We start from the raw sequence: 12,593 nt of genomic DNA, 5'->3' as shown, positions 1-12,593 counted from the left end.
GCTTGCTGATAACAAATCTCTCTGCAGCCCAGGGCACGTGATGTCAGTGTACAAGGCGTATGACCTGCTCTCTGCTGCCGCTTCTGGTGGGACTCCATCAATTTGTTTTTTAAATCTGCTCCTGGGTCAGCGCACTGACATCAGCAGGCAGCACGGTAGCACAATGATTAGCACTGTTGCTTCACAGTGCCAGGGACCTGGGTTCAATTCCCGGCTTGGGTCACTGTCTGTGCGGAGTCTGCACGTTCTCCCCGTGTCTGTGTGGGTTTCCTCCGGGTGCTCCGGTTTCCTCCCACAAGTCCCGAAAGACATGCTTGTTAGGTAAATTGGACATCTGAATTCTCCCACAGTGTACCCGAACAGGTGCCGGAATGTGGCGACTATGGGCTTTTCACAGTAACTTCATTGCAGCGTTAATGTAAGCCTACTTGTAACAATAAAGATTCTTAATTATTATTAGGAGGTAGTCTGCCCCGCTGGGCTCCGGGTGTGCGCACTGTGAGGGGGCACGTATGCGCAGGACGGACGGCATTCTGAAAGCCAGTTGTAGCCGGCATTTTTAAAAGCTAATCGCAGCCATTGGGCACTGTGATATTATAGGTATTACGGTACCTGATAGGCTGAAGCACCATTGGTGGAAACTGTATGCTTTCTATTGGTTAGGATGCATGGTAGCTCCGCCCTGCTAGGCGGGGTATAAGAACCCGTGCCGCCCCAGCAGCCTTCATTCTGTACCTGAGCTGCTGGGGGAACCATCTAGCTTATGAAAGCCTTCAGTTGCACTACAACCTCGCTTTAGTGGTCATTGATCGTGCATCAATTTAATAAGCTAGATTTTTAAGAAAGGATGGAGCTCCGAATCAAGCCGGAGTGTCTGCAACTCAGCCCCCACGCGGCGAACTCAGCGGCAATCTTTAAGCACTGGCTGGCATGCTTCATAGGGTATCTCGGGATGGCCGAAAACACACCCACGGGAGAGCAGAAACTGCAAGTCCTGCACTCAAGGGTGAGCCCGGAGATTTACACCATCATCGAGGTAGCGGAAGACTTCGATGCAGCAATAGAGCTGCTAAAAGGACACTAAATTTGCCCGGTAAACCAGGTCTAATCCCGGCACCTGCTTGCAACAAGGCGACAAACCCCTGGGGAATCGCTGAAAGAATTCTACCGTGCACTCCTGCTGTTGGGAAGAAGCTGCAGCTGCCCGCAGGTTTCGGCGAGCGACCACACGGAACTCTTAGTCCGGGTCGCTTTCGTGGCAGGTATGCTATCTTCACAAATCCGCCAGCGACTGTTAGAAAAGGACACTCTGGGTCTCAGGGAGGCACGGACCCTTGCAGGCTCCCTGGACGTGGCCTCCAGGAATGCCCGCGCTTACGTTTCCGACCGCGCGGCAACCCCTTGGCAACGTGGAACCCCTCCGCGGCCGACCCCGAGATTTTCCCCATCCCCCACAGGCCTGCGCTGCAAGGCGGCCTGGCAACCCCGGGGGGCCCCGCTGCTACTTTTGCGGGCAGGCCAAGCACCCCCGCCAGCGCTGCTGGGCCCGCAAAACCACCTGCAAGGGATGCAACAAAAATGGCCATTTTGTGGGGGTATGTCAGGCCCGTGCGGTTGCCGCGGTCTCCGGCGGCAAATGCGGACCGCAACCACAAACTTCTCCACGGTCCCCGTGCGGCCAGCGGTCGCCGCCATCTTCATATTCCAGGGCCACGTGCGGACCCCGGGCGCCGCCATCTTGTTCCGCGGACGCCATGTTGGAGGGATGGGCGCCGCCATTTTGTGCACCCCGAGCCATGTGCGACCAATGGGAGCTGCCATCTTGGATGAACCCCCAGGGCCCCAGCTCGGCTGACCACGCACTGCCCGAAGAGAACTCTCAACTGCTGCGATTAGCCTCGGTGACCCTGGATCAGTCTCGGCCTCGAACACTCTCAACTGCTACAACGACCGTATTCATCAACGGGCACGAGCCGTCCTGCCTAATCGACTCTGGGAGCACGGAGAGCTTCATACACCCTGTCACTGTAAGGCGCTGTTCTCTCCTCCTCCACCACGTTAATCAAAAAATCTCCCTGGCCTCCGCTTCACACTCAGTGGAGATAAAGGGGTTTTGTGTAGCAAACCTCACAGTCCAGGGAAGGGATTTCAAAAATTTCTGTTTCTACGTTCTTCCCCACCTCTGCGCGGCTACACTCCTGGGTTTAGACTGCCAGTGTAATCTCCAAAATCTAACCTTCAAATTTGGCGGCCCTATGCCCCCCCTTACTGTCTGCGGCCTCGCGACCCTTAAGGTCGACCCACCTTCCCTGTTTGCGAACCTCACCCCGGATTGCAAACCCGTCGCCACCAGGAGCAGACGGTACAGTGCCCAGGACCGAATCTTTATTAGGTCAGAGGTCCAAAGGCTACTGAGGGAAGGGTCATTGAAGCCAGTAACAGCCCCTGGAGAGCTCAAGTAGTGGTGGTAAAGACCGGGGAGAAGCATAGGATGGTCATCGACTACAGTCAGACCATCAACAGGTTTACGCAGCTGGACGCGTACCCTCTCCCCCGGATAGCCGACCTGGTAAACAGGATCGCGCATAAGGTCTTCTCCACGGTGGATCTCAAGTCCGCCTACCACCAGCTCCCCATCCGCACTAGCGACCACAAATACACTGCCTTCGAGGCAGATGGGCGGCTCTATCACTTCTTAAGGGTTCCCTTTGGTGTCACTAACGGGGTCTCGGTCTTCCAGCGCGAGATGGACCGAATGGTTGACCAGTACGGTTTACGGGCAACATTCCCGTATCTCGATAATGTCACCATCTGCGGCCATGACCAGCAGGACCACGACACCAACCTCCGAAAATTTCTCCAGACCGCAAAAATCCTTAACCTTACATACAACAAGGATAAATGCGTGTTTAGCACCGACCGCCGAGCCATCCTCGGCTACGTAGTGCGAAATGGAGTTATAGGCCCTGACCCTGAACGCATGCGCCCCCTTATGGAGTTCCCCCTCCCTCACTGCTCAAAGGGCCTGAAACGTTGCCTACGGTTTTTTTTAGCTACTACACCCAGTGGGTCTCCACCTACAACTACGAGATCTTGTATCGTCCCGGGAAGCTAAATGAGCCTCCTGACGCCCTGTCCCGCGGCACATGTGCCACCGCAAAAGTGGACCGCCTCCGAGCCCTCCACGAGGACCTCTGCCACCCAGGGGTCACTCACTTTTTCCATTTTATCAAGACCCGCAAACTGCCCTACTTCATTGATGAGTCAGGACAGCCACCAGGGACTGCCAAATCTGCGCGGAGTGCAAACCGCACTTCTACCGACCAGAGAACGTGCACCTGATAAAGGCTTCCCATCCTTTTGAACGCCTCAGCATGGACTTCAAAGGCCCCCTCCCCTTCACCGACCGCAACACGTACTTCCTGAACGTGATTGACGAGTACTCCCGGTTCCCATTCGCCATCCCCCGCCCCGACATGACCGCAACCACCGTCATCAAGGCCCTCCATAGCATAGAATCATAGACGTTTACAGCATGGAAACAGGCCCTTCGGCCCAACCAGTCCATGCCGCCCAGTTTTTACCATAAAGCTAGTCCCAGTTGCCCGCACTTGGCCCATAACCCTCTATACCCATCTTACCCATGTAACTATCTAAATGCTTTTTAAAAGACACAATTGTACCCACCTCTACTACTACCTCTGGCAGCACATTCCAGACACTCACTACCCTCTGAGTGAAGAAATTGCCCCTCTGGGCCCTTCTGAATCTCTCCCCTCTCACCTTAAACCTATGCCCTCTAGTTTTAGACTCCCCTACCTTTGGGAAAAGATGTTGACTATCTACCTTATCTATGCCCCTCATTATTTTATAGACCTCTATAAGATCACCCCTAAGCCTCCTACGCTTCAGGGAAAAAAGTCCCAGTCTATCCAGCCTCTCCTTATAACTCAAACCATCAAGTCCCGGTAACATCCTAGTAAATCTTTTCTGCACTCTTTCCAGTTTAATAATATCCTTTCTATAATAGGGTGACCAGAACTGCACACAGTATTCCAAGTGTGGCCGTACCAATGTCTTGTACAACTTCAACAAGACGTCCCAACTCCTGTATTCAATGTTCTGACCAATGAAACCAAGCATGCCGAATGCCTTCTCCACCACCCTGTCCACCTGCGACTCCACCTTCAAGGAGCTATGAACCTGTACTCCTAGATCTCTTTGTTCTATAACTCTCCCCAACGCCATACCATTAACTGAGTAGGTCCTGGCCTGATTCGATCTGCCAAAATGCATCACCTCACATCTTTGCACTGATCGGGTTCCCCACTTACATACATAGTCATAGGGGGTCCTCCTTTATGAGCGATGAACTGCGCCAATTCCTGCTCAGCAAGGGCATCACCTCGAGCAGGATGGCCAGTTACAACCCCCAGGGTAACGGACAGGTAGAGAGGGAGAACGGAACGGTCTGGAAGACCGTCCTACTGGCCCTGCGGTCCAGGAATCTCCCAGTCTCCCGCTGGCAGGAAGTCCTCCCGGATACCCTCCACTCCATCCGGTCTGCTTTGTACCACAACCAACCAGACACCTCACGAACGTCTCCTCGTCTTCCCCAGGAAGTCCTCCTCCGGGACCTCGCTCCCGACCTGGCTGGCAGCACCCGGACCCATCCTGCTCCGAAAACACGTGCGGGCGCACAAGTCGGACCCGTTGGTCGAGAGGGTCCATCTGCTCCATGCTAACCCCCAGTACGCCTACGTGGCGTACTCCGACGGCGACAAGATACGGTCTCCCTACGGGACCTAGCGCCCGCCGGAACCTTGTGACAATAAGGATCGGTCCTTCCGCCGGCCCCGTCTAGGCCCCCCCACCCACTGACGCTCCCCACAGGTGCTCCCTTCCCAGGTCAACCGTTTTCCCCACCAGCGCCGTCTAGGGGTGCCGAAGCTGCCATGGAGATCGAAGCCACGCTCCCAGAGTCACAGACGCCCGTGCCTCCACCGGAGTCACCGCCGAAGCTCCGTCGATCACAGAGGACGACCAGGGCCCCCGATCGACTGATTGCTTCATTTTAAATTGTAGACTGTAAACTGTAATTTAATTTTATCATAGAATTTACAGTGCAGAAGGAGGCCATTCGGCCCATTGAGTCTGCACCGGCTCTTGGAAAGAGCACCCTACCCAAGGTCAACACCGCCACCCTATCCCCATAACCCAGTAACCCCACCCAACACTAAGGGCACTTTTGGGCACTAAGGCCAATTTATCATGGCCAATCCACCTAACCTGCACATCTTTGGACTGTGGGAGGAAACCGGAGCACCCGGAGGAAACCCACGCACACACGGGGAGGATGTGCAGAATCCGCACAGACAGTGACCCAAGCCGGAATCGAACCTGGTACCTTGGAGCTGTGAAGCAATTGTGCTATCCACAATGCTACCGTGCTGCCCTCAATTGCTCCATTTTTTAATTGTAAACTGTAAACTGTAAATGTAAACCATCAAATGTACATAGCTATCAGAATTGTAAATAGTTACAAAACACTGTACGGAGGTATTACGTTACCTCCATAACTAGTTCTACCACGTTGCCATGTTTTGTAGTTTCAGGCCCCCACCCCGCCGGACTCTTTTTTAACAGGGGGTGAATGTGGTATTATAGGTATTACGGTGCCTGATAGGCTAAAGCACCATTGGTGGAAACTGTATGCTTTCTATTGGTCAAGCTGTATGGTAGCTCCGCCCTGCAAGGTGGGGTATAAGAACCCGTGCCACCCCAACAGCCTTCATTCTGTACCTGAGCTGCTGGGGGAAACATCTAGCTTATTAAAGCCTTCAGTTGGACTACAACCTCGCTTTAGTGGTCATTGATCGTGCATCAGGCACTACTTCCCGCGATCGGGAACGCTGCGACGCATGGTCCAGCGATCATCCCGACACCTGCCCGCTACTGACCCACGGGTTGAAACCTGGGTTTGAAAATGACTGGTATAGGGCACACTATCAATATAATGCTGAAATAATTGGTATAGTGTATACAGCGTTGGTTTGGTGTGGAAGAGTGATTTAATTCATGCATTGTTACTATGTGCCATTGTTACTGGCACATTGCCAGTATACTACATATAAACTTGACACAATGCATTTGTATGTTAAATGCACACAAATCATGGTTCATGATGCAGATTTATCGAATGGTGGAGAGCATTCATGAAAAACAAAATCATGGATGGACTATGGTGCATTCTGATCAATAATATTGGTTTCATATATATTATTGTGCTTTTGTTGCAGCAAAATCAATGGATGCCCATACAACTCCATCATTGTAGCTCTATCGCCCCTCTATGGACTCCTGGACTGGTTCATCCCTTTCACAGAGTGCCTGTAGTGTAGGATGTTATTAGTGTGTCAACTTATCAGTGGCAATAAGAAAGAAAAGGGTCCAGATTTCACAATATTTCTTGGTTCAGCCTCAGAGGGCATTTTAACCAGACTAGGATGCTTTTTTTACTCAATCACCTAACAATGACTGAGTGGGCGAGCAAAGGTGATAGGACATTCTATTGTAAGAGAATCAGATAGATGTTTCCGTGGCCGCAGACTTGGCAACGGGATAATATGTTGCCTCCATGGTGCCAGGGTCACGGATGTGACTGAACAGCTGCAGGACATTCTGAAGGGAGAGGATGAACAGCCAGAGTTCATGGTCCATATCAGTACCAACAACATAGGTTAAAAGAGGGGCGAGGTCCAGCAAACAGAATATAGGTTGCTGGAAATAAATCAAAAAGAACAACCTCAGGGGGCGGCGGTGGCACAATGGTTAGCACTGGGACTGCGGAGCTGAGGACCCGGGTTTGAATCCCGGCCCTGGGTCACTGTCCGTGTGAAGTTTGCCCATTCTCCCCATGTCTGCGTGGGTTTCACCCCCACAACCCAAAGATGTGCAGGGTAGATAGATTGGCCACGCTAAATTGCCCCTTAATTGGAGAAAAAAATAATTGGGCACTCTAAATTTATTTCTAAAAAAGCACAATCTCAAAGGTAGTAATCCCAGGATTACTCCCAGTGCCACGTTCTGCCGGTATCAGGGATAGGAGACCAGACCAGGTAAATGAGTAGCTGGGGACATGGTGTAGGATGGAGGGATTTTGATTCCTGAGGCATTGGGGCAGATTTTGGGGAAGACGGGGCCTATATATGCCGGACATGTTGTGCGCCAGCATGACCGAGACTGAGATTATTGCAGGGGTATTCGCTAGTATACCCTTGGGGCTGGTTTAGCACAGTGGGCTAAACAGCTGGCTTGTAATGCAGAACAAGACCAGCAGCGCAGGTTCAATTCCCGTACCGGCCTCCCCGAACAGGCGCCAGAATGTGGCGACTAGGGGCTTTTCACAGAAACTTCATTGAAGCCTACTTGTGACAATAAGCGATTATTATTATTATTAGTAGTACTGTGGGGGAGGATTTAATCTACAGTGGCAGGGAGATGGGATCGTGAGCGGGGAGACACAAGAGAGGAAAAAAAGATAGAAAGGTTAAAAGCAAAAGTGGAAGCGTGGAAATGTTAAAAAGACAAGTCTACAGGCACAGTAACTGAGAGCACGGGGAATTCACAATAAAATAGACAAATTAGCAGTGCAGATAGATGTGAACAGGCACAATAGGATTGCAATCACAGAGACATGGCTGCAGGGCTACCAAGGCTGGGAACTAAATATCCAAGGGTAATCCATATTTAGGAAGAACAGGCAAAATGAAAAGGAGGTGGGGTGGCGTTGTTAGCAAAGGATGAAATAAGTGCAATAGCGAGAAAGGATATTGGCTCAGATATAGAATCAGCCTGGGTGGAGCTAAGAAGCAACAAGAGGTGGAAAACATTCGTAGGAGTTGTCTGTTGGCCTCCAAACAGTAGGGGTAATGTAGGGAAAGGCATTAAACAAGGGTGCTACAGTAAGCATGGTGATTCTAATCGATATATAGACTGGGCAAACAAAATCAGCAATGATATTGTGGTGGATGAATTCCTGGAGTGTGAACAAGATGATGTTTTAGACCCGTATGTCAAGGAACTAACAGGCTATCCAAGATTTGGTATTGTGCAATGAGAAGGGGTTAATTAATAGAATCATAGATGTTTACAGCACAGTTGGAGCCCATTCGGTCCATCGTGTCCACACCGGTGAATAAATATCTGACTACACTAATTGCATTTTTTCAGCGCTTGGCTCACAAGCCTTGGAGATTATGGCAATGAATCAACAAAGAGCTCAGGAAAATATACAAATTATTGGTTAATTCACTTATTTGGGGATTCCGGGGTCTGTGGGGCTGGAATTGACCACACACTCACCCAGGGTCTCATAACAGGAGATGATCATTGCTTGGAACTTGTGTGGCGTGAATGTAACTTGCAATTTGTCAACCCAAGTCTGGATATTGTCCAGCTCTTGCTGCATTTGGACATGGGCTGCTTCAATATACGGGGAGCCCAACTAGAACAAGCCATTGTAGACTGGGTATTATGTAATGAGAATGGAATCATTGGCAATATAGTTGGTGGGAGACCCCTTGGGGATGATCGACTATAATATTATAGAATTTTCCATCAAATGGCGGGACGGTGGCACAGTGGTTAGCACTGCTGCCTACAGAGCTGAGGACCCGGGTTTGAATCCCAGCTGTGGGTCACTGTCCGTGTGGAGTTTGCACATTCTCTCTGTGTCTGCTTGGGTTTCATCCCCACAACTTGTGCAGGATAGGTGGACTGGCCACGCTAAATTGCCCCTTAATTGGAAAATAATAATTGGGTACACTAAATTTTAAAAAAATTATAATTTTTCATCAATGCTTGTCTGCTCCTTCTGCAGATTAAGATTAATTGTAGTGAAGAGAAAGTAAAAGGCCCTTTCTTCTCGACCTCTCAAGATCCCAGTGAGAGCAATCAGCACTGTCCCTTCCCCAACAGAGGATAGGCTTCCATAGATCTGGCTGGATACTGTTTGCAGCCTTTTGATCAGAGGTGGCTGGGTAAAGAGAATATTAAAACCTGCTTCTGGATGCTCTCAATATCAAAGCAGGACTGAGAGCAGAAATGGAATCCGCCTTCTGTCCCAGAAGCTTCTGAATGGCTCCACTAATCAGAATCAAAAATGGGACAAATCCTGGAATCTCAAAAAGTCGATTGTCTGCTAGCCAAGTCCATCAAAATCACATCAAGGGACTATGTCACACAGCACACTGGATCAAGGGATGTGTCTGGGCCAGTTAAAATATCATTTTGCAGCAGGGGAGGGGGTTGTCAAAAGCCTGTAGTTTAAAAGCAGCCAGCAAGACAGGGATTAAAAAGGACACAAGGATCAGACAAGGATTTTAAAAAGGTTTCTTAAACTCCTCCAAGAGAGGATCTAACCATCACCCCTTAACATTCATTAGCATTACCATTACTGAATCCTCCACAATCACCACCCCGGGGGTTACCATTGGTCAGAAACTGAACTTGACTAGCCATATTAATACTGTGGCTACCAGAGCAGGTCAAAGGCGAGGAATCCTACGGTGAGTAACTCACCCCCTGACCCCCCCAAAGCCTATCCACCATCTACAAGGCACAAGTTGGATTGGTTTATTATCACGTGTACCGAGGTACAGTGAAAAGTATTGTTCTGCGTGCAGCTCAAACAGATCATTCCGTACACGAAAAGAGAATACATAATAGGGCAATCATAAAATACACATAGACACAGGCTTCGGGTGAAGCATACAGGAGTGTATTACTACTCAGTAGAGAAAATGTGTGAAGAGATCAGACCGTCCATAAGTCCATCAAGTCCATAAGAGGGCCGTTTAGGAGTCTGGTAACAGCGGGGAAAAAGCTGTTTTTGAATCTGTTAGTGCGTGTTCTCAGGCTTTTGTATCTCCTGCCCAATGGAAGAAGTTGGAAGAGTGAGTAAGCCGAGTGGGAGCGGTCTTTGATTATGCTGCCCGCTTTCCCCAGGCAGCGGGAGGTGTAGATGGAGTCAATGGATGGGAGACAGGTTTGTGTGATGGACTGGGCTGTGTTCACGATTCTCTGAAGTTTCTTGCGGTCTTAGGCCGAGCAGTTGCCATACCAGGCTGTGATGCAGCCTGATAGGATGCTTTCTACGGTGCACCTGTAAAAGTTGGTCGGAGTCAATGTGGACATACCGAATTTCCTTTGTTTCCTGAGGAAGTATAGGCGCTGTTGTGCTTTCTTGGTCGTAGCGTCGACGTGGGTAGACCAGGACATATTTTTGGTGATGTGCACACCTAGGAATTTGAAACTGTCGACCATCTCCACCTCGGCCCCATTGATGCTGACAGGGGTGTGTACGATACTTCGCTTCCTGAAGTCAATGACCAGCTCTTTAGTTTTGCTGGCATTGAGGGAGAGATTGTTGTCGTTACACCACTCCACTAGGTTCTCTATCTCCCTCCTGTATTCTGACTCATAGGTGTTCGAGATCCGACCCACTACGGTCGTGTCGTCTGCAAACTTATCAGGAGTGCGATGGAATACTCTCCACTTGCCTGGATGAGTGCAGCTCCAACAACACTCAAGAAGTTCGACACCATCCAGGACAAAGCAGCCCGCTTGATTGCTCCCCCTTCCACCACCGACGAACAGTGGCAGCAATGTGTACCATCTACATGATGCACTGCAGGAACTTGCCAAGGTTCCTTCGGCAGCACCGTCCAAACCCACAACCAGTACCATCTAGAAGGACAAGAGCAGCAGATAAAAGTAATTGGGTAGTGACAGTGGGGATTTCAACTTCCCCAATACTAACTGGGGAAGCCAAAGTGTGAGAGGTTTAGAGAGAGAAGAATTCTTAAAATGCATCCAAGAGAACTTTTTAAGCTAATATGTAGAAGGACCCACAAGATCCTGGACTTAATTTTAGGTAATGAAGCCGGGCAAGTGGTTGAAGAATCAGTGGGGGAGCATTTTGCAGACAGTGATCATAACTCCGTTAGGTTCAAGATTGTTATGGAAAAGGACAACATTGAATGTCAAGGGCGATAGTTAGATTGTCTCTTGTTGGAGAAGATCTGGGGCAAGATCAATTCTAATAAGATCAGATCTGATTTAGCCAGAGTGGATTGGGAGCAGACATCATTAAGTAAATCAAGAAAAAGGGTGGGACCAACAAATCCAGTGAACCCTGGATATCGAGGGATATACAGCATTAGATTGAGAGAAAAAGGGAGGCTCGTGGCAGATATCGAGGGCTCAAAACAGCAGAAGCTCCAGAGGCATATAGAATGTGCAAGAGGGAACTTAAAAAGGAAATTAGGAACAAAAAATGGGGTCATGAAAGGATACTGGGAGGTAAAATAAAGGAAAATCCCAGGTTATTTTACAAGTACATTGAGTGTAAAAGGATAACTAGGGTACCAGTAGGGCCCATTAAGGACCACAGGGTAATTTGTGTGTGGTGTCGGGGGATGTAGGTAGGGTTCTAAATTAATACTTTGTGTCAGTGTTCACTCGTGAGAGGGACGGTGTGGGTGTAGAAATCAGGGAGAAGGGCTGTGATAATATTAAAGAGATTAAAATAGACAGGGAGGAGGTTCTGAGTGGTCTGGCAGGCTTAAAGTTAGACAAATCTCCAGGGCCAGATGAAATACATCCCAGGCTGCTGAGTGAGGCAAGGGAGGAAATAGCAGGGGGGCTGGCAATAATTTTAAATTCCTCTCTGGCCACAGGAGAGGTGCTGGAGGACTAGAGGCTAGCCAATGTGGGACCATTGTTCAAGAAGGGAGGAAAGCCTCAACCAGGAATCTACGGCCAGTCAGTTTAACCTCAGTGGTGGGGAAACTATTGGAAGTAATTCTGAAGGTCAGAATTAATCTGCATTTGCAGAGGCAGGAATTAATCAGGAACAGTCAGCATGGTTTTGTTAAGGGGAGGTCATGACTGACCAACTTGATTGACTTTTTCGAAGAGGTGACCAGGTGTGTGGAGGAGGGCAATGTATTTGACGTAGTCTACTTGGACTTCAGCAAGGCTTTTGATAAGCTCCTATATGGGAGACTGATAGCGAAGGTGTGGATTCATGGGATCCAAGGAAATTTGGCAAATTGAATCCAAAATTGGCTGAGTGGCAGGAAGCAGAGGGCGATGGTCGGGGAGTATTTTTCTGACTGAAAGCCTGTGTCCAGTGGGTTCCACTTAACTTAAAGAAAGGTAAAATACAATGGGATAAAGTGTTGGAATTCTGTTCTAGGTGGGTTTAAAAGTTGGTCGAATGTTCCAATGAACAATATCAGGAACCCTATTTGCATGTATTAGCATCCCATGCATGCTCATTAAAAGGCCAGCTTGCTCAAACTAAATTTGTCTTCCAAAGTACCCCGCCAGTGAGTATTTAGAACGTTCACTGTTATTACTGTATCTCGGTGGTGTGCACCCGGCGAGCTTCACCTCTTCCACAACTTTGAGACTCGTAAATGTTGCATTTGCCTTCTTGGGGATGTCGCAGAACTTTACTCATATTGAGTGTCATTCCCAAAACGCTGTGCCAAGGCTAGACCAGGGACTCAGGCGAAGGCTGGAAG

This window comes from Scyliorhinus torazame, chromosome 28, assembly GCF_047496885.1.
Source record: "Scyliorhinus torazame isolate Kashiwa2021f chromosome 28, sScyTor2.1, whole genome shotgun sequence".
NCBI classification, from domain to species: Eukaryota; Metazoa; Chordata; class Chondrichthyes; order Carcharhiniformes; family Scyliorhinidae; genus Scyliorhinus; species Scyliorhinus torazame.
Note: the sequence above shows the minus strand (reverse complement) of the source record.